We start from the raw sequence: 23558 nt of genomic DNA, 5'->3' as shown, positions 1-23558 counted from the left end.
GTTTTAAAATACTAAATTTTAATGCATTCATAATAATATCCTAATTATCCTTTAAATAGCCTTAAATGTCATGTTACCTACAATTATAAATTGCTATGGAAAATTTTCAGCAAAATCTAATGTAGATATAGTCTCATGTTTCCTCAAATACATCAATATTAAAATCTTTGAAATTTGATTATATGTACAAAAAAGTCATGCAGTTCTTCTAATTATATGTTGGCAACAATCAATATTGATAAGAAGTATAAGTTTTTTTATCGCTTCTCGGCCTTTTGGCTAAGATCAAGTGAAGAAGTATAAGTTTTAGACTTTAATATCTGTGCCTACAATCATATTATTCATAAAATTTCAATAGATAAGTATAGTCTTAACTTAGTGTAAATGCTAATTTGCAAAAGCTAAATTAATACAAATAATTTAACAACCTTACCTGTTTTCCCCCTAAGGAATAATTATGAAATGAAATTATTAGTGTATGAATTAAAATAACCTAGTTTTACAATGTCCCTGTTTAGTAGTCTGTACATGCAGATACTAAATATAAAAAATATTGTTATGAAGAAATCGAGTGCTCCTATATTGTCTTACCAGTTAAAAGAAAGTCCAGAGTCTATAAAGACTTATGTGAAATGAAGACAGACTAGAGTTTTAACAATGATCTTAAATGCATGCCAGTTTAGAAAATAGTTGTAACAAATATAAGACAAATTCATTGAGTAGTTCATATTGTTGATATTTGAACACTATGGGTCTAAGTTTCATAATATCCCATAATATATAAAACAATAACAGCTACAAAAGGGGGGAAAGTACTAATGTGATGTAATTAATTACTGCTTTCAATTAGGTATATTCCAAACAATACATTTAGTTGACTCAAAATAACCTCATGTAATAGATGTTTTTTTGATTTCTAAGAACACATTGACTGCCATCTTTATGCTTTTAAATGTAGAGTTTAACAATTCTAATTTAAACATAATGAAATCAAATTGAAGAAAACTTTAAATTATGAATTAGTAATATATGTATTATGACAGGATTATGGTCTACTATGTTTATGAATGTGTTTTATGTTTGAAAATAGTCAAACAATGCTTAGATTTAATTGCTTAACCAATACATTTTACCATAAAGATGATTATATTGTTTTATTATGACTCTAGTGAAATTTTGTTTATAAGAAATCATATTTAACCTTTTGATATATATAATAGTTCTTAAATATTGTAAAATTTAGTATTGTATTATTTTTTCTTGCATGAATATACATATTAGAAACCTGAGCATATATTAGAAAATTGCTTTGTATTTATTGTGTAAGTTCTATGATACAGTAAGGAATATACAGGGTGGGACAAAAGTAGGTTTACAGTTGTGAGGATGCAAAACACAGAGTTCATTCTTGTATTATTCTTTATTATTGTATTACTAGGGGCCCGTTGCACGAAATTCGTGCACAGAAAAGGGGGGGGGGTGTCCCTCAGCCCAGCCTGTACCCTCTCCAATCTGGGACCCCTCAAGGGATGTCCAACTGCCCGTTAGGATGTCCGGGACTAAATGGGCAGTCGGACATCCCTCTCACAATCCAGGACTGCTGGCTTCCAACTGCTCGCCTGCCTGCCTTCCTGATTGCCCCTAACCGCTTCTGCCTGCCAGCCTGATCATCCCCTAACCACTCCACTGCCGGCCTGATTGATGCCTAACTGCTCCCCTGCCATCCTGTTTGCCCCCAACTTCCCTCCTCTGCTGGCCTGGTCACCCCTAACTGCTCTCCCCTGCAGGGCTGATCGCCTCCAACTTCCCTCCTTTGCAGGCCTGGGTTCCTCTCAACTGCCCTCCCTTGCAGGCCTGGTGCTTCCCAACTGCCCTCCCCTGCTGGCCATCTTGTGGTGGCCATCTTGTGTCCACATGGGGGCAGGATCTTTGACCACATGGGGGCATCCATATTGTGTGTTGGAGTGATGGTCAATCTGCATATTACTCTTTTATTAGATAGGATAGAGGCCTGGTGCAGGGGTGGGGGCCAGCTGGTTTGCCCTGAAGGGTGTCCTGGATCAGGGTGGGGGTTCCCTTGGGGCGTGGGGCGGCCTGAGCGAGTGGCCTGTGGTGGTTTGCAAGCCAGCCATGCCCCCTGGCGACCCAAGAGGAGGCCCTGGTATCTGAAATTTATTTACCTTCTACAATTGAAACTTTGTAGTCTTGAGTGGAGGCTTAGGCCTAGCAAGGGCAGGCGGAAAGCTTGGCTTCCTCCATTGCCTGGGAAACCTTGCTCTCTCTGGCTGTAGCCATCTTGGTTGGGTTTATTTGCATACTCGCCCTGATTGGCTGGTGGGCATGGCTGGTGGACGTGGCTTAGGCGTAGCAAAGGTGCGGTCAATTTGCATATTACCTTTTTATTAGGTAGGATTTTCCATACAAAGGACTAAAAACCTACTTTTGCCCCACCCTATATATTTAGTCTTTGTCTTCAGTTCCTGAGAGAGAGTCTAAAAGCCTTAGCATTTCCTGGGAACATCTTTTGTTATTCATAACATGCCCTTTACAACCACACCTGTGTATATTTTAATAATGTGACATTTAGATGCTTAGTAGGGCATTAAGTATCTTCAGGATGGGTGCTGGTCTCTCGAAGGACCAAGGCATGTTTAGAGTGTTGAAATTTTTAGCCCCATCCCAATCTTTGTGGCAGGAAGAGGTCTGGAGGTTGAGTTAATCATTAAAGGCCAAAGGTTGAATCAATCATGCCTACATAATAAAATCTCTATAACAATCCCTAAATGATGGGGTTAGCAGAGCTTCTGGGAAGGTGAATGCATTGAGTAGCTGGGATGGGAAAGTGTACAGAGAGGACGAGAAAGCTTCATGTTCTTCCTCTATACCTTTTCCTGTGCATCTCTTCCATTAGGCTGTTCCTGAATTATATCCTTTATAGCTGGTAATAAGTAAAGACCTTTCTTGAGCTCTGTGAGGCATTCATATTAACAAATTATGAAAAGGATTTATAGCAGTCACTTAGAAGTATGGAAGCCCTGGATTTTCAATTGGCATATGAAGTATAGGGACAGTTTTGTGGGAATGAACCCTCAATCAACCTGTGAGGTCTGCTCTAACTCTAGGTAGCTTGTGTCAGAATTCAAATGAATTGTAGAACATGCAATTGCTGTCCAGAGTTGAAGATTTGGTTAATGTGAGGGGGAAACCCCACATATTTTATGTTAAAAATGTGAATAAAAATAATTCACAACCTCTTACACTATATTCATGTAAATATTGCACTTTTATCAAGAATTAGATGTAGAGAGATGCTCTTGCTCTGAAGATATTACAAAGGAAAAATATTCTTGGGTCAAGAAATTATCATAAAATCATCTTTGTAGAAGATGTCTAAGAAAGCCAACTAGTCCATTAAAGGCTTCATCTGAATTGCTAGGAGAAATGTTTAGTTCGTCTAGACTTGTGCTCTAAAAAATGTCAAGCTATAGCCCTGGCCGGGTGGCTCAGTTGGTTGGAGCATCATCCCATATACCCAAAGTTGCAGGTTCAATTTCCAGTTAGGGCACCTACCTAGGTTTCAGGTTTAACCCCTGGTCAGGGCGAGTATGGGTGGCAACCGATCAATGTTTCTCTCTCACATTGGTCTCTCTCTCTCTCTCTCTCTCTCTCTCTCTCTCTCTCTCCTTTCCTCTCTCTCTAAAAATCAATAAAAACACACATTATTGGGTGAGGATTAAAATAATGATAATAATAATAATTGAACAATTGTTTTTTTAAAAAATTAAGCTATACAGACACATTTTAGTGTGCTCACTGAAGTAGAGACACAATAATTGCAACATTGCTAAAATTATTATCTGTTCTCTTTACCAATATAAATTGTTTCATACCTAAGTCAATATAGAGTTGCAAGTTTCCTGGTTCAAGATAGCTATTTTTAAGTCACTTGAGAAAGATAATATTTTATAAATATTAAAGAGTCACTGTGTGAATTAAGAAAAAAAAGTTAAAAATAGAAACCATAGTCATTTAACATTTTCTGAAGGATAATATTAATCTTGTTTAGCTTAACTCAGTTGTATTGTAATCCCCATAGTGATCAAATATGTTTTAAAAATAAGCTTATGAATGGTATTGATATTATTTGATTATAATGATAAAAGTTTTATAAAAATAAAGCATAGTGTAAACAATAAAACTAAAGGAAGTAAACATTTATTTAAAACCTCAAAAAAGATTTCTTGAGTTGATAATTAAAGCACTGTTTCAAGTCAATGGAAAGAGAATAAATCTTTTAATAAATGTTCTGAAAAGTTAGTTATAAATTTTAGAAAAAAATGTTAATTCCCTCCCAAACATCATATACAAAAAAGTATAGAGATATATACAATTAAATAGGTATGTATAATAATTTGGACTATGAAAGTATTACTAAAAAAATAAATGTAAATATGATGACAATTTGGGAGGTGGAAAATGCTTTCTTATGTAAGACACAAAATCAGAAATCATACAGAGAATGATTGATAGAGATAACTAGTAACTTATAGCTATGTTCATCAAAAATGATGTAAACAATGCTAATAAACAAAGGACACACTGGAATAAATATTTACAATGGCTATTATGAAAAAAACTAAATATGCATGATATAAAAATTTCTTATAATATTATACAAAAAAAGTAAGATCAACCCAGTATGAAAATGTGTAAAGGTAATGCGAATGTGCAGTTCTACAAAGAAAGCCCATAAATCCCAATAACATTATAAAATAATCCACATTCTTACATATGCTCAGATGAAAACAACACAAACCTAGCATCCTACCATTTAAATATTGGAAAACTCTTAGAAAAAATAATGCTGTTCATATTTTCTAAGGACTGGGATTGGGATTTCAATAAGCCACTCTCTTAGTACAATGAGGGGAATTCAAAATTAGACAAAGTTAAGAAAGTATGTATCCCTTTGCCTAGCAATTCTTATAAAATTTATCTAACAGAAATATACACATGCACAGTGATGTTTATTGCATCATTGCTTGTAATAAGGGAAAAAGCCCTAAAAATGTAATGAGGAAATGGTTAGAGAAGGTATAGCATATGCATACTATAGGATATTATGCTTCTTTAAACATGATTAATTAGACATTTATGTTGACACAAAAGATACTTAAGATCTGTGTGGTGTTTTTTTTTTAATTGAAAATCAAGTTGCCAAACCATATGCATAGCATGGTCCTATTTGTATAAAATGGAAAATGTGAATATATGTATGTAAATGTACTTCATGCCGTTAAAAAAAAACTGATGGATACACCAACTATCCATATATATAAATGTGGGGGTAGAGGGAGAGTGCTCATCAAAGAGGACATTCATACATTGATATTATTCTTTATTTGATAATTTACAAAAAAACAATGCAGGTTATTTATAAGAGACAAATGAAAAGCACCTGCCCTCAAAAATATTCTATGTTCTCTTATTATTTTGATCAGAGATTCCAACATTCCATTAATATACTCATCCAATGTATGTTTTTGGTCTTTGTACAACAGATACTCTGTGAACATTTCAGAAAACCTTTATATTTACTCCTTTTGAATATAAATTCTTTGGCATCCAATTTCCTGAAAAAGATAGCTCAATTTGTGTGAGTGACTCTGGTGAGATCTAGGTGAGTAAATTTAATAACTTCCCTGTTACAACTGATGCATTATTACATCATGTTTCAAACAACCCAGGTGTAGAGAATGTGGTGCTGCTTTGGAATTCACTGGCTGTGCAAATTTGTAATTTGTTTAATGTTTTCCTCCAACAAATAATCCCAGTCATCATCATGAGGGAAACATGATTCTCTATCAAATATTTTCATTTTCTTCCAGTTTATGTGTCATAATGCTCTATTATGAACATGTTACCTAGCTGGAGCAACATTGTTGACATTTCCTTGCTAATAGGCCAATTTGTTCTTAGACATTTGTGTGAGTAGAATAGCAGAAGGACCAGCAAAATAAGATCTGGTGATAGTTGATATCAAGACTGCAAAAAGGAGCTGAAGCTACAAAAACCTATATTCATGCTAAATATATTTTCTGTTAGTATATAGCGCCACCCAGTGTTACAGAATTCTCCATGGAGCACTCTACAATGTAGGCTATTGTGCCAAGGTGGAAAGGGACACACATGAGCTCCATATTAATATGTTCAGTTTGAAATTTGTTTAGGAATATGGCACATGCTAGCTTATTAGGAGACATTAAAATAAAATAAAACGGCAATAAAAACAAACTGGAGTGGTCACTCCAATCTCCATATACTGGGAGTTCTCCTCTTTTTGGATCTTTGTTGCTTGGGGGAAAAAGACCCGTAAATTGTTACAGTTTTATTAATTCACTGTGTATTTCAAGGTATTTTATGACGTTCCAAAGAGATAATTCTAGAGGCCATTATAGATTCAGGCATACTTTATGTTTCTGCAAGCATAAAATTATTACCTTTCTTTCGAATTACATGACAGATGAAAATGAAAATGGATTTACAGAAAGAAGCAGTGGAATTTTTAGTTTTCCAAAGTGGCTTTTACTAGAGGGACTCAATGGTGTAGAGAGAGGTGCTATTTTGCAATTAAGCAATACAATTAGAGCATAAATATTCACATTAAGGAAGATCTAGAAATAAAAAGTAATGTGAAAAAGATGTTGCTTCATTACTCACTTGGTGAAGTGATAAAGAAAATGTGAAATTATGTGTAAGTCCTCTAAAATTATGTAGTTTGATTAAAGCAACTAAATCTAAGGTAAATTACACTCTATATTTCTCATTTTATTTTGTTTCTTGCATGTTTTTCGAGATTCTGCTCCACCATACCTTACTGCCTTTCTAAATTTTGGCTCCACTGATGCCCGAAAATACATTTCTCTTGCTTAAGAGGTCTCAGAAACTCTTCATCTGCATGGCTCATAATCACATTGAACTTGAATTTCTATAACTCAATTATTTTCCTTATTATAATTGCTCTCTTTCCAAGTTCTGTCACTGGCACTCACATTGTTTCATTTTCCTCTGTTTGAAATATTTCAGTCAGCACTTAGCAAATGAAACGTGTTGTTACTGTTCTTACTGCTGTTGCCCTATTGTTCTCATGATCATCATGTTTCATACATCATGTTTCTCTCTGGTTTTCTACATGTCTCAGGTCCTGTCTCATGATATGTTGATTCCTTTTTGCTGTATTTCTTGGCTTACTCTTTTTATTCCAATGTCATCATTATGATTCAGGCCCCAATCTCATGTTGTCATTACAATTTTCTTCTACCTAGTCTCTCTGTTGCTTACATCCTCTTCTTTCAACTTAACTTGCACAAAACAAAATTAATGTATTGAAAATTTTTCTCATTGTCTTTCCAAATACACTGCAACTCCTTAAGGTAAGAAATATAGCTTTCAATATACACCAGTGTTTGACACTGTGCATACTGATTTGACCAATGTGATGCTGACTACAGAGTAACTGAGGGGGCAATGCAGAGCAAACTACTGATTTTGAGTAGAATGCAATGGTGTTAAATGGGAAGAGTCATGGTGTTTACACTGTTTTGTCATTGGAGAGCACTCTTTCAATTATAATACATGTCAACTTTTTCCACCAAAGTTACTTGAAAAAGTCACTTATTAGTCCTAAGCAGCGAAAGAACACAGACCTCACTGAGAGAAATGCACTTCCAGGGGTCTGGTTAGAAAGAAAAAGAGAGAAGTATCATATAGCCATTACCAAGATTAGGAAGGAAAAGAATAATGGCCATCTATGATTAACGATGAGAGATCCAGTGCAAGACATATGTCAGGGCAACCAGGTTTGCACAACAGGATCAAATATATAAAACATGGAGACTAGTCAGAGTCCAGAGCATACTCTTAGTTCAATGGGTTTAGATTGATCCTCTGTTCCTGGATAAGGAGAAAATAGAAGCTCTTATTCATATATATTATGAAATAACATACATATTATTTTATAGCTCTTTATACAATGAACTTTACATGTTTCAGTAACTGTTTCAACTCCTTTTAATGAACATTTTTGTTTTCTTTATACAATCCCTGGCTGAAGACCCTTTATAGTAGATAGTTATCTGGAAAAATAGATGTTTCCTGATAAATAGAGCCAAGACATTGATGTCTAGACTAGAGGATGGGGGATACATAATTATGGGGAACATAAAAATAGTAAGCTCTCAGAGAACTTCTGGTCAAGATGGCTTTGTGAATTCATACTTCAAGCTTCCCCTTCTCTTCCAAACATGACAGAACTAAAATGAAAATATATTTATCATTAGTTATTGCTAATTTCATCAGTATGCTAGAGTTAAGGGCACTAAGTAAGCAGAGGCATCATCACATTTCAACTCATGTGAGGTACAGATATTGAGTGGCAAATTTCTTGAACAGAGAACAAGAACCAGCCACTTGGTATGGAAATGAGAGCTAGAATAATACTTGCTATCCATGCAAAAAAATAAGACTAAAAAAGCTTTTATAAATCTACTAATTTTGAAAGAAGAAGGAAGTAAAGAAATTATACCAGAAGTCTGGGATAAACTAGCTGTTACTTCAGTGGCTAGATCTAGAATAGCCCTGGATCACTACAGAAGGGGAGTTGGTATAATTCCAGTTGCTAATTCAGGTCAAAGGAAATGCAAAACCACTGGACAAAGATGAAGGGAGGAGGCATGGGGAGAGAGGTAAAGAAGGGAAGGAAGAGAGAGAGAGAGAAAGAGAGAGAGAGAGAGAGAGAGAGAGAGAGAGAGAGAGAGAGAGAGAGAGAGAATTTTCCATGTGAAATTTTTGCAAATATTTCAAGGACATAAGGAAAGCTAACAGTAAAATAATTAATCAGCAAAATCAATAATTGAGAAATTGCAGCAAGTAAGTGAAATGCAAACATTAGAGCAATTTCAAAATAATTTTAAAGTATGTTGAAGATACTAAAATAGAACATTGAAAATATAGTATCCCTAAACACAGTAAGAAATTTGAAACAAAGATAGACTCATATAAGAACTGATGGATTTTAAAATGAAATCACAGATCTTGGATATTAAAATGCAGTAACTGATATGAAAATAAAACTCCATACAGTGTCATAATCTTCAGTCTGAACACAGAGATCGATTGTATGGGAAGATGTACTGATTTTACCTGTAATGGAGCACGGAATGATATATTTAAAATAAGAAAGAAATTGAGAGTCAGAGAGAAAATACTTATGACTCAACCATAGCTAATATGAGAGACAGTAGGTGGGAAAGCTTTGCTAAAGTGGAATGTCTAAGAATTTTTCTGAATTGAAGAATTATCTTAGTCTTCAGATTGAAAGTACACACAAACTGCGAGGAAGGATAAATACAATGAATCCACTCCCGGCCTATTGTAGTGATATTGCAGGGCAGAGTGAAGAAAAGAATCTTTAAAGCTATCAGAGATAGAAGAGAAACAATTACTGAGAAGGAATGACAGATATTCTGAAAACAAACTTCACATCAGCAAAAATTAATTCCAATGAAATGTTATATTCAAAGGACTGAGAGGAAACATACACTGATACACACAGGCACACAAATGATCATTTTTGGGTGTCAACTGTTAGACTTAATAATTTATTTGATTTCCCTTAAAGAACGCTTACACAAACAGAAAACACCATGAAAAATCAGCCTTTATTTATGTAACATAGTATTTTGAAAATACAAAACAATTCTAAAAATCCAATTATCCAGCTGTTTTATCTAGGTGCTATTTTTGTTTTAGAAATTTATATAACCTTCAATAGACCATTTCGAACCAATATTCCACATTATTTTCTGGAGTTAAAAAAATTAATGGATTAATCTACTTAAATCATAGTTACATAAGGAATCCAGGCATTAGGTTCCAGTTTTTTATTGCTTCATAACAAAACCACTTGGAACTTCATGGCTTAAAATAACAATTCACTTTGCTCATAAGATAAGACACAGGATTTTGGAAGGCGAGCGGCTGGATGATTTGTACCTGACTGTGGTATCTGTCACGTGGGGCTACTAAAGCTGGAAGATCCACTTTCAAGATAGCCTTTCGCTGACATGTCAGGTGTCTTGAAGCTCCTTGGATCTGACTGATCTCTTTCCACCTGGTTTCATCCTCCGGGGCACGAATGTCTTCTACAAATGTCTTGGGCTTTTTATAGCTTAAAGAAACCAGTTGACACTTTCAACTTCCTGTCTGGCTATCTGCTCTGAGTTCCTTAAAAACAATTTCTGCCCTAGCCGGTTTGGCACCGTAGATAGAGCTTAGTCTGCCTACAGCCCAAAGGATCTCATATTCGATTCCAGTCAAGGGCACGTACCTTGGTTGCAGGTTCCTCCTTGGCCTAAGCCCTCGTTGGGAATCATGCAGAAGGCAACCAATTGATGTGCTTCTCTCACATCAATGTTTCTTTCTGTCTTTCCCTCTCTCTTCTACTCTCCCTAAAAATCAATGGAAAAATATGCTTGGGTGAGGATTAACAACAACAAAGTTAAAAAACAAACAAAAATACTTTCTACTTTCCATGTTATCACAGGCACCTGTTTCACTAAACCCGTTTGACCAGTATATAACACAATCCACTTTCTCTAGTCCGAACACTATTTCCTCCCTGTCTTCCCAGTTTTCCCTACAACCTCTTTGAGACCCTCCCAGGTTCCTCTCACTGGCTTGTTATGGCAGCCTCCTGCTTCCAGTAAACAAGTTCCATGTGAATCATTCATAGCAAACTGCCCTGCATGTAATCATATCAAATTCATTTTAGGTTGCCCCGATTTTTATGTGAGAGATTCTGGAAGAATTCATCTAGGCCAGTGGTCAGCAAACTCATTAGTCAACAGAGCCAAATATCAACAGTACAACGATTGAAATTTCTTTGGAGAGCGAAATTTTTTAAACTTAAACTATATAGGTAGGTACATTGTTATTAACTTAATTAGGGTACTCCTAAGCTGGCCTTTGCTAAAAACTCAAGGGTCCAAAGAGCTGCATGTGGCTCGTGAGCCGAGGTTTACCGACCACTGATCTAGGCGGTTTATTTCTAACCTATGTGGTGGTGGCTGAGATGGCTGGGGATTAAGATTTCACTTTCAAGATGAAGTTTTTTACTCAAACATCTGGCACTTTGATGACTCTGTTTCTCTGTTTCTATCTTCCTCTCTTTATCTCTGTCTCTTATTCTTTATTTCTCTGTTCCTATGTCTATTTCTAATTTCTCTCTCTCCACTTGATAGTTCACCCTCCAGGAGCCTGAACTTTTTGACCTCATCACAGCTTTCAGGGTAATTGCACTTCATAAATTGGAACAGCCTTCCAGTGGCAGGCAGTAGAAGCTTCCAGGCTATTTATTTATTTATTTTTAATTATTATTATTATTATTTTGCTTCCATGCTATTTAATGTCTACCTGTGGAACTGGCTCAGCCTCACTTCTGTTGTAGCTATTGGTCAACAGAGTTACAGGACCTACCAGGTTAAAAAGGATCCAGAGACACTCTTATCTCTTGATGAGAGAGTGACAATGTCATATTATAGATAAGTGTGTCTCATAGGAGATAACTTATAATCTTCCTTGGAAAATATAATTATTCACAATTATCATCCTTTATAATAACTCAAATATAAAATAATAAAATATTCAGCTAGACAACAAACGGTGTTAGTCTGCGAGGGCTACTTTTAAAAAATACCAGACTGGATGGCTTATAAACAACAGAAATTTACTTATCACAGTTCTGGAGGCCGGAAATCTGAGATCAGGGTAGAAGCATGGTGAAGTTCTAATGAGAAGTCTTTTTTGGGGAGCATACTGCTAACTTCTTGTATCCTCACAGGTCAGTGAACAGAGAGAAGCAAGCTCTCTCATGACCTGAGCACTAATCCCACTCACCAAGGCTCCATGCTTAGGAGCTAATCACTTCCCAAAGGCTCTATTTTCTAAACCCTTGTTTGGCAAACTGCTGCTCACGAGCCACATGCGGCTCTTTGGCCCCTTGAGTGTGGCTCTTCCACAAAATACCACGAGCAGGTACGCACGGACAGTGTGACTGAAACTTCGTGGCCCATGTGCAGAAGTTGGTTTTCGGCTCTCAAAAAAAATTTCGATCGTTGTACTGTTGATATTTGGCTCTGTTGACTAATGAGTTTGCCGACCACTGTTCTAAACCATCATCTTAGACATTTGGTTTTCAACATATAAATTTTGAAGAGACACAAACATTCAGATCATAGCAATAATTGAAATTAATATCTTAACTGGCTAATATGAGTATTCTTAAAATATTAATCTTTTCTAAGCAAACTTTGTGAAAATTGGCAGTTATCTAACAGATTTCATCAAAGTATAGCTTCAAAGGATATTATGAAGTCATATTTTAATATATAAATTAAACCTATAATGTATAGTAGAAAAATCTAGACACATATAAGAAGACATGGAAAAGAAATGTCTTTGTTGCAAAAATGATCTCTTAACAAAAAGGGATTACATTATATTAATCTTTTAAATTTTTGCCTTAACTAAAGCATTATTATTTTCTTTGTATTATATGATTCAATTACATTTAGAAAGAATTAAAGATGAGGCAATGTGAATAGTTTAAAGGTAGAATCCATAATCCATTTCACATCATTATTAAAATAATAATTCTGTGAATGAGGTTTTCATTGTTATTGGAAAATCAATTCATTAGGTTTACCCAATTTAAAAAGATAGCAGACAGTTTTCATAGTTGGAACATGCTCTTTATGGGCTAAATGTTTATCTATTCTTACGATGTGGTGTTAATGGTGGATATAATTCCTCTTTCTGCATTCAGAGTTAAATTTTCTACATATTTAACCTGTTTCTTTTGATTTTAAAATACACAAATAGTATTTTAGCATTATTATTTGTTTTCACTTTATCATTAACTAGGGGCCCAGTGCACAAATTTGTGCACCTTGAAAGGAACTGTGGGCTATGAGGCGGCGGTGGGCACAGGGGTGGGTCTCTGCTCATCCTCCATGCCCCTGCCCAGCCCTTCCTGCTGCAGCCCCCGGTCCCCTGTCTGCCAGCAGCCCCACTCCCACTGCCACCGCTTCCACACGCTGATGGCATGGAGCAATTGGGGCTAGCACCAGTAGCTGGTATGAGTGGGGCTGGCACCATCAGCAGGTGTGAGTGACAGCTGCTGCCCTGATCGCCCCTCAGGAACAGGGGGAGGTGGAGAAGTCCTCAGAGGCGATCAGGGCCTGCAGCTGCTGCTCACCCCCTGCTGATGGCACTGAGAGATCAGGACTGGCGCCAGGTGCTGGTAGCAGATGTGAGCAGTGACTCTGGCACCAGCTGCGAGGGCTTCTCCACCTCAGGAGCAGGGGGAGGTGGAGAAGCCCTGAGGGACAATTGGGGCCAGTAGCCGCCACCCACACCCACTGACAGCACGGAGCAATTGAGGCTGGTGCCGGGCGCCAGCAGAGGGTGCAAGTGGCAGCTTCAGTGCTGGCAGCGGGTGCGAGCGAGGCCAGTGCTGGCAGCAGGTGTGAGTACCAGGCGAGACTGCAGCACACGGGAGCAAAGAATTTTCAGTAACCACCAGAGACTTGCCCTGATGACAGTGACCAGTGCCCCGCATTGGTCTGGCGCCCCCGCTCACCTGCTCCACCATCCCTGCTGCGGCCAACGCCCGCCATGTTCCGCGCTCTGCCACCTGTTGCTGATGCCTGCCATGTTCCATGTGTGTCCCCTGGTGGTCAGTGCATATCATAGCGAATGGTTGTTCGGTTGTTTGGTTGTTCAGTTGTTCTGCTGTTTTGTCTATTTGCATATTAGGGTTTTATATATATAGATTGTAGTCATATAATCATATTGTGAAGTCACAACAACTGATTAATATTACAGGACTACTTTCTTATGTGCCCATGAAAACTTTTATTTTCAGTGTTTTATCAATGCAGTTATTTAAGTGTAGTTTCATGTAAGATTTACTTAATGTAGTAAAATATGTTGTATGCCAATATCAGAAAAATCCACTTCATGTAATATAGTTGTGTAAGCAAACAATTCTTTAAACTCTATCCTTCAAAATTCCACTGAAATTGTCCTAAGAAAATGGTTCAAAACAAGATAAATTCAATTTTATTTTTTTCGGCACTGTTGTCTGCCAGGTAACTCACCCAGCGAGAGCAGTGATTTAATTGTCTGGATGGCACAGCAAGAGATCCTCTGAAGTTAGACTGCTGTTGGCTCTGTAGTATCTTGCTTCCTTTCACACAAACACACACTTTCTTTGGGTCCTCAGCATGATATTCAGTGAGCGTAGATATGAGAGGCTAACAAAGAAGAAAAGTTGTTTATTATTCATCACTATCCTGGGGTCTCTTGCCACTTGAAGTTAACATGCTCTCATATGAAATATTTCACTCTCAATGGTTCTCAGGTAAAACCACATCAGACAATGTACATCAGTCAAGAAAAACAGCATTAAAAGCTTCAACTTTATCAATTTAAATCTTTCATTTACAAAATGACTAAACAAAGGCTTTGTGAATAATTCCTATATACCTTGAAAAGATATTAGATTTAATCTCGAGAAATCTTTACAAGAAATTCTCAAATTTCCTTAGGCACATGATCCACATTGTCAAAATAGCTTTCTTAAATAAATGTATTCTTGATTGCTACTTGTTTGTTGTGTTAGTAATTGTCACTCTTTATTTACAAATACTTTGAAGAGATTCAAAAACAAGCAGAAAAGAAAACACTTACTAACCCCATGATCCACAAAAGATCTGAGGAAACCATTGTTCCATGAGTATGTGCTAGGGAGAGCATTGTTTATATCTCACACACAGATTCTTTACTTATTATTAAAATTGTTTTTGAGGAGGGAGTCTGTGTTCAAATGTAGAATTTTAATTTTTTATTATTACTGTAAAGTAGAAAATGCATCTATATACTGACTGCTGTATTAGTTGTTGTTGTTGTTTTTCTAATGATATAACAAATTACCACAAACTTAGTGGCTTAACACAACACACTAATTATGATGGGTCCAACGTCTAGGAATAGCTTAGCTGTGCTAAAGAAAAACTTGGCCAGACATTAGTTAAAGCAGTAAAACCAGATTTTATTCAGAATTATTGTAATAGGGGAAAAGAGAACTCAGTTTAGAACTGAACTCAATTCCAAATACAACATGGACAAGTGAGGATTTATAGCCAAGAAGCAGAGTTGTGGGAGTTAGTGGATAGAAAATTACCAAGAGGAAACATCAAGGTAAGGAGGGATTGTGGCAAAACAATCTGAACAGGATTCTTGCTAAAGGCAGACCAGAGAGATCAGATACCAAGGGGGCGGGGGGGGGGGGGGGAGGTTAAGAAATTTGATCAGATCTTGAGGGTGATCAGATATCAAAGATGAGGATTCTTGCTAAACTGATTTAGCAGAATTTTTGCTAACATTTGTTAATGCAAAGGTGGACGTGGAAGTCCAAAGGTCAAGAACTGGTTGAGTAGAGGGATCAGAGGAACCTAACTCAAGTTTGGTCAAAAAGGACATCTTGCCAGTGGGGTCCCCTACTTGTAGTCTTATAGCAAGGCTGCAATAAAAGTTTCAGCCAGACTAAATTCATCAGAGGTAATATTGGAGGAAAATCACTCCCCAGCTACCTCAGATTGGTGGCAGAATTTATTTCCTTGTGGCAATAAAACTCATGGTGGCATACTGCTTTGAAGCCAGAGGGGGAGAGAGTAGGTGACCACAGGGAAGGCACCAGTTCTTCTTTTAAGGTCTTTGACTCAATCAGGCCCAACTAGGATAGTTTCTTTTTGAGAAACTCAAAATCAAGTGACTTGAGACCTTAATTATATCTGCAAAATCCCACCACATTTGCCACATTCTGCTGGCTAGTAGCAAATCAAGTTATATTCTCACTCAAGAGGATGGGATTATACAAGACTGTGAGTCAATGGGGTTCCCTTAGGCTATGTCCACCACAGCTACCTTAGGAGAAACTCTGTCATTGGCAGAATGCATCCTGAGTATTTATATTTATATTTATAAAAGCCATTGTTTTCTATCAAAACTTATGGTTTTATTTCTATCAAAAATTGTAAAAAGAAGGTAAAACTTTAGTTTTTATAAGCAATATGAATGTTTACCTTTGCTTATATTTAAGCATTTAACAAATGTGTGTAGAATCCTACCTAATAAAACAGTAATATACAAATTGACCACACCTTCGCTACAACCAAGCCACGCCCACCAGCCAATCAGGGCGAGTATGCAAATTACCCAACAAAGATGGCGGTTAATTTGCATATTCTGAGGGAGGGAGGAGTTAAGACAACTTAGAAGGAAGACGGAGGAAAAGTGGAAAGCAAGATGGCTGCCAGAGGGAAAGCCCGCGTGGGGCGGGGCGGGGTGGGGCGGAGTGCGGCTAGTGGCAGCGGTGCGGGTGCAGGCGCGGCGGCCACAACAGTGGCGGCAGCGGCAGCAGCAGCGCATGCGGCCGCAGCGGCCGCTTGCAGGATTTTTCCTGCAAATGGGCTACTAGTTAATATATAAAAGACATTAACTATATTTTGACCTGATTTTTTTTAGTAGTGAGAATATTATGAATAATACTGCCTACATTAGGATATAGATTTCAAAATAACAGCACCAAACACAATGACAACATTAAAAATCAAGAAATTTAGTTCCATGAACTTACTTTTTGTTTTTGAAAATGGCAAGCATAAAACAGAGTAGCTTTTCTTTTCTCCCACTATTTCTCACTACGCACATTTGCCACACTCCCTTGTTTGGCCATTTCTATATCTTTGCTGACAATATTGCATCCAAATAACTTAATATTAGGGTTCACTCAACAATTGTTACCTTTATTTTCTTTTTATTAAAATTTTCCCTGATACCTTTACTGAGAGGAATGCTTTCTGACATTTCCGGTTGTTATAATCTGGTACTTTATTCATCAATATCTCCTGGATATTTGCCATCTTTCAAAGTCCTAAATTCAGTAGGTAAAAATATGGCAACCGTGTGTGTGTGTGTGTGTGTTGTGTGTGTGTGTGTGTGTGAAATCTATTTTGATGTTTCTCACTTTCATATCAGCCAATAGCAATGCCAGGCATAGCTATTCATACTGGTATATTCATAGTTCAAGTGGCAAAGTTTACTTTCCGTATCTTCATTAGCTCTTTCTCAAGCCACTCTTCCCAAAAGCACAAGTTTCATATTTCTTTCTAGAACTTGGCACCTAAGGGGATTTTCTACTACTGTTTCTATTGTTCTTATATATATCTCATATCACCTCAAAAGGATGAAAGTGACAGATGATTTTTTTTTCTGCCAAGCCAATCTTTATCCTTAATTCAACTAGTTTTCTTTTCAATGACAATATATTAACCTAAACATACTTCTGAACAAAAATTTATTTACCCTTTTTTTATATTCACACTCTAGTTCACACTTTATTCCATTTCACTTTTCCTTTAACATATATGATAGCATTCTCATATCTCTCAGACCTTTCTCATAATTTAACTTATACTTGGTAGATCTTCACATAACATTCCAGTGTTTTTTTCAATGTTTCTTTGAATATCTTTGCTCCTTATTCATAACTTCCTCTTATTATTGTATTTTCTTTTGTTTACTTCAATACCTGGGCCAGACAGCCAATTAAAATCTGTCAAGTTGTCAAAGTCTCATTCAGCAGGCAGAATCTGTCAAGTTTCCTTCTATCTATAAAACTATTAACACTTTTACCTTGCATATATGGCTTTCCCTTTGTGTTCAAATGCAGACTTCTCTGGGTGAAAACAAGTCTATTGGAATCCTTGTTCCAGTAAATCCCAAAATGCTGTATTTCTGTGGTGTGGTGACACAATCGGGCCACAGTAAATATTTTTTTCTCAAAGGACCTTGGGTTTATTTGCAATAAAAATTTATTTTTTTAAGGAAAGTCTGGATTCTGAATGAAAATAATTAAATTTACATGTAATAAATTAAGGTATTGATAATAAAATAACTCCTTATAAAAACACTTATTTAAAAACATACTATCACACAAAAGTTGTAACACTTAAAAGTAAATGCATGATGACCATTAAATATATGTTTATCATGGGCAAAATTCTTTGAAGTCATGAGAAAGTTATGTATAGTAAATAATCACTCAATTATTCATTTGCTGATTTAATAGAAATTCCCTTGCTCTTAATGTAGCTAACATTGTTACATAGCTATTAAAAACCAACAAATGAATAAACAAATGACTACATAAATAAGTAAAATTTGTAGTGAGCCAAATGGTCATAAAAATATGGAGAAATATAAAAAAAGGGAGGGGAAATGTGAAGTTTCAACAGTGCTGATCAGGGTAGATGGTATTTTACAATTTTAAATAGGTTGTTCCTTAAGATTCAGCACAGAACTAGAAAAATGAGGGAGAATCCATGAGGATATCTTTGAAAATAATGTCCCAGGCAGAAGAATGAGCAAATTAAAAACCCCTAAAGTGGGATTAGGTGTTCAATGCCAGTGTGTGTAAAGCAGAATGGCAAGGGAGAATAAGTAGGAGATGAGTGAACCTATTCCTCTAGAATGTGAACTTCAAAATAATTTTTTTCTCCCCACTTAGGTGGGACTGATTGGCTAATTGGCTGGGATTGGATATTCCCCTTTTCCACACGGAAGGGGAAGGCCAGAGCCAGCTGGGGTTGAGTATTTCTCTTCCCCAGGTCAATTGGGCACTGGTAATAGCCCCCAGGTTAGGCTCTATTTAACTTGTTTCACCTGAGGGCAGGCCTTATTAAGAAGAACAGCATTCTGTGGTGTAATTCAAATGACTCCTCTTCCTCTCCTGCTGGAAGCAGGAGGGTATTTTTCTGAAATTTACTGTGAGAACCTAGTTGAGCTCCTGGAGGCAAAACACACACAAAAAAGTGTGTGGTTCACCCCAAGCCTCCATGACCGAGTCCTCCTGGAATTTTAACTCTCAGAATTACCTACACAAAGCCTCCAGGCATTAGTCAATTTCAATTCAGATTTTCCATCCGGCACTGGTCCTGGTAGCAGTTTTCACTTGTGAATTCGGTAAGTCGTGACTCTCTGTATTCACTTCTGTGTCCCTGCTATCTTTCATGTAGCAGTTTGCTCCCCCTTTTATTACAGATCTAAGAAAAGTTGTTTACCTTTTATTATCTTCAGCTTTTTACTTATTTTCTGGATACAGTGGTGACTTGCAAGCTCCTGCCAAGTGGAATTAGAAACCAAAATTCCAGTATTTTTCTTATTTTTCAACCCCGTCTCATCACCCCCTTTATTTCTATTTTGGAGAGGGTCTTTTGGTTTAATTTGAATTTTCTTGGTTACTAATGAAGTTGACTATTATTCCATCTGTTTATTGGTCAATAGAGTTTGTTTTTAATAAAGTTCAAGTTTCTTACTGTTAGGGGTAGGAATATAACATTGGGGACTAGCTATTATAAGAAATAAAATTAAAATATTAACCATACTTTGTTAACCATGATAGTTCTGTTCTGATTAGAGAAAGCACATTCTCACCTGGCTGAGAGTTGTACGCCCTGGCACATGGGAGCTAACGTCAGAATGCAGTCCATCCTCCTGTCCCAAGAACTGCCTATCAATATGAAAGATTTACAACCTCATGGCTGAAACAATCTAGTCCAGGAGGCACCTGCTTTTTATGTCCCCAGCCCCTATTACCTGTAATCTGGTCCCGGATGCCTAGAGGTGCCCAACTTCCTGCGACCCTCCCGCCCCTGAGCCTGCATGACTTGTAGCCTGTAATGATTATCCCATGCCTGCTTCCCCATGCCTGTAATTCCTACTAACCCCAGTACTCTTTGTCCTTCTACCCAATATAAGCAGCTGGGGTGCAGAGCAGATTGTTGTGGATGACCTGCTGCTCTCCCATACTGCCGGCAGTATTGGGTAAATGGTCATATGTGATTCTGCTTAATTGGCTCAAGTAGTAACAGGCAGCCTGGAGCCCTTGGTTTTTGGTTACATTACCACATGTTCTATTGCATGGTCTGACTTTTCTTGAAGATTTAAAGGCATTCTTTATGTGTAACATAATACAATATGCTTCAAATATATTCTCTCACTCTGAACCTTTCCTTTTCACACCTTCTTGGTGTCTTGATGAATATATCATAAAGATAGTCTCCTAGATTATCTTATAAGATGTTTGCTGCTTTGTTTTTTATATTTAGAAGTCCAAGTAATATTATTTTTCCAAATGGTTACACTTTTATCCCAGCATCATACACTGAAAAAAATTATATTCTCATTGATTTTCAAAGCCATCCTTACTTATACGAAGTGTTGATATATGTAGGGACCTATTTCTGAATACTCTATTATTTTCTTATCTATCTAGTTTTCTTCCAATATCACAGTGTATATCTAAATTTTGTATTGCTGCTGTTATAAATTGCCATAAACTTAGTAGTTTAAAACAGCCCAACTTTATTATTTTACAGTTATGTAGGTTACCAGAGTGATACTAGTCTCACTGGGTTAAATCAAAATATTGGTAAACCTGCCTTCCTTTCTGGGTTTTCTAGAAGATAATCTGTTTTCTTGCTGATTTAATTTGTTGGCAAAATTTGTTTTGTGTGTGTTTGTAGAACAGAGAGCTATTCTCAATTTCTAGATGCTACCTGTATTTCTTGGTTACAAAGCCAGCAATGATGGATCAAGTCTCTCTCTGATTTTGAATCTTTTCTGCCTTTGCTTTTATCATTGCATCTCTCTAACTCTTCTGCCTTTCTCTTCTATTTTTATGGATTTGTGATTAGAATGAGTCTACCCAGATAATCCAGAGTAATCTCCCTATTAGATTGGCCTATCCAGATAATCCAGGATAACCTTCCTATTTTAAGATTCCTAACCTTAATCACAACTTCAATATACCAAATAAAGTAACATTCTCAGTTCCTGGGAATTAGAGCATGGGGATCTTTAGGAGACCATTATTCTGCCTACCACATTATCCAAATAACATTATAGTAAATCTAGAAATCTTGTAGGGTCAATTCTTCCACTTCTTCCCCCCACAAGGATATTTTTTGTTCTTAAATTTTAGAATAAGCTTATTTCATTTCACAAAATATGATGCTGATATTTTGATTGGGGTTATATTGAATCTATAGATCAATTTCAGGAGAATTGGTATTTTACACTATTGAGACATAATAATAAACACTGTGTTTTCCTCACAATTATTTATGCTTTTTCTAGGTTTTTAAATTTAATTTCTCTGAACAAAGTTTTAGTTTCTCTTAGAGATCCTGTTGTTTAGATTTATTCCTAAGGATTTTGTACCTTTTTATTCTAATGTATAAGGCATTTAAAAATAAATTCCAGTTTTAATAATTTGACTTCACACTGGAGATATGTATAAACTGTCATTAAAAAAAATCATTGTCATTCCAGTTGAAAAACTCTCTCTTCATAGTCCATTCACATACAGTTTTGGCTAACTCCTGTTTGAGCACATTAATGCTTTTAGTATTAGGTTAGTGTCTTGACGTCATTTTCTTGGATGAGTATTAACCAAACTATATCTCTAGTTTCTTGAAATAAAGAATGCAATCAATATTTTCAGGGTGGCTTCATGAACAGGTTTATGTACTAAAACAATATCATTCAAGGGCTATAATTTAATGATTTAAATGATAAGTAAGGGTGTCAATAATAAAAATTATGACATCATTGCCACTATTCTTACCCCAATGTACATAGTAATGCAATAATTAACATCTTTTTAATACCCCTGCCTCTAGTCATTACACTTCTTTCTAAAACAACTAACTTATCTTTCCAAAATATTGGCATTTTTTATTCAAATGTTTTCTTAATTTTCCTGGCAAATTCACAATGCAATCTAATGTCTTAAATTTTTTTATTTAAGATTCTAAAAATATACAGCTTTAAACAATTCTCTCACTTTTCTCTTACCAATTTTCTCTTGCCCATGGATTGCCTCATGACACTAATAATTGGCACCTAAGTAATCCTATAATAACCTGATCAATGCCATGCCTATATGTCTTTTTCATGTTTTTTACTTTAGCTAGAATCATTTATCTCATTCATCAAAATCACAAAAAATTCTTCAATGCCTCATCAAGTGCAATCTCTTTTTAAAGCTTTTACTCATCTCTATAGTCAGAACTAAGCTGTCCCTCTTTTGTGTTTCCTATAAACCTAACTTTTGCTTTAGTTCATTAAGAATAGTAAACTTATTGAGACCAAGATTGTTTTGGATTCAACTTTTTATTATCTGGACACAGTAAGAATGCCTTGTGTATAGTAAGCATTCATTGCTTAATTTAAAATAAATCATGCTTTATTGTTTACAAAATGCATTCATTTATAAATGTATTTGTTACGTTTATATGAATTCAAGAAAGTGAAATATCTTTCATATTTCAGTGTGCATAGTTATCATGTATAAACTAGACATAGATCAATTTCTATGTTACTCTCAATAAAACAAGCTGTGTCTTATATTCCGTTTTCTGAAGTTGAATTCTGTTAGATTTTAGAGAATAAAGAGATTTGGAATCTGCCAGTTCTGGAAACTATACAACCATTTCTCTTAAAAAAATATGTCTAAGGTTTAGTTGAAGGTAATCTTTCCTCCAGGCCAAAAAAAGTACACTGATCCAGTTTGAAGGAGTTATGGATAAGGAGAAGTATAGCCATTCTAAATATTAGATGAAGAGTCCTAAGTATAAATGTTTCCAACAACTTTAAAGTGTTCTTTTTCCCTATGTTATGTAAATGCAAAGCACATCCCAGTGTGTCATCTTTTCAAAGTGAAAGGAATGCATATCTGAGATACAGCTCTGTGCTAAAAAGGAATGAAATAAATTCTATGGAATCCAAGGAGAGTACAGATCCTACATCTCAGAGATGAATTAGAAAGACGAATAGGAATTTTTACAGTTGAATACCTAAAGTCTTTTATAACTTTATATACTTTGCTCTCAAACACAGAGTTCTTGTCATGAAAATACTAGTACTTCTAATATTTTCTTTAACAAAAACATATTCTGAACAGCCACATGAGTAAGAGAGATTCACATATTGAATAGTATCTCCAAATATAGAAATGTAGAGAGAAGTTTAAAAAAAACTGCAGTGAGTTAGGTAACATGTTTGGAATAACCTAGTGATGTTGCTTAAGGGACTATTGTTAATTCTCCTGAAGAATAGTTCATGTCAGGTTAAATTAGGATGCTTTCTTCTGCCGCCCCCTTTGGGATATTTTTATTATGATGATGTTTGCTTGTTCAATAAATGTTAGAATAGGGTCAATTTTTTCTTAAATTGAGAAATATTCATAGCAAATTGTATGCTTTTAAAAACAGGTTTTATCTAATTTATTATATTCATTCAAAAGAAAATATATTGAATGCATATCTTGTATCAGGTACTATTCTAAGTCTTGGGATGTATCAGTGAATGAA

Source organism: Eptesicus fuscus, chromosome 2, assembly GCF_027574615.1.
Source record: "Eptesicus fuscus isolate TK198812 chromosome 2, DD_ASM_mEF_20220401, whole genome shotgun sequence".
NCBI classification, from domain to species: Eukaryota; Metazoa; Chordata; class Mammalia; order Chiroptera; family Vespertilionidae; genus Eptesicus; species Eptesicus fuscus.
The sequence above is the reverse complement of the archived record's forward strand: the minus strand, read 5'-3'. Positions refer to the sequence as shown.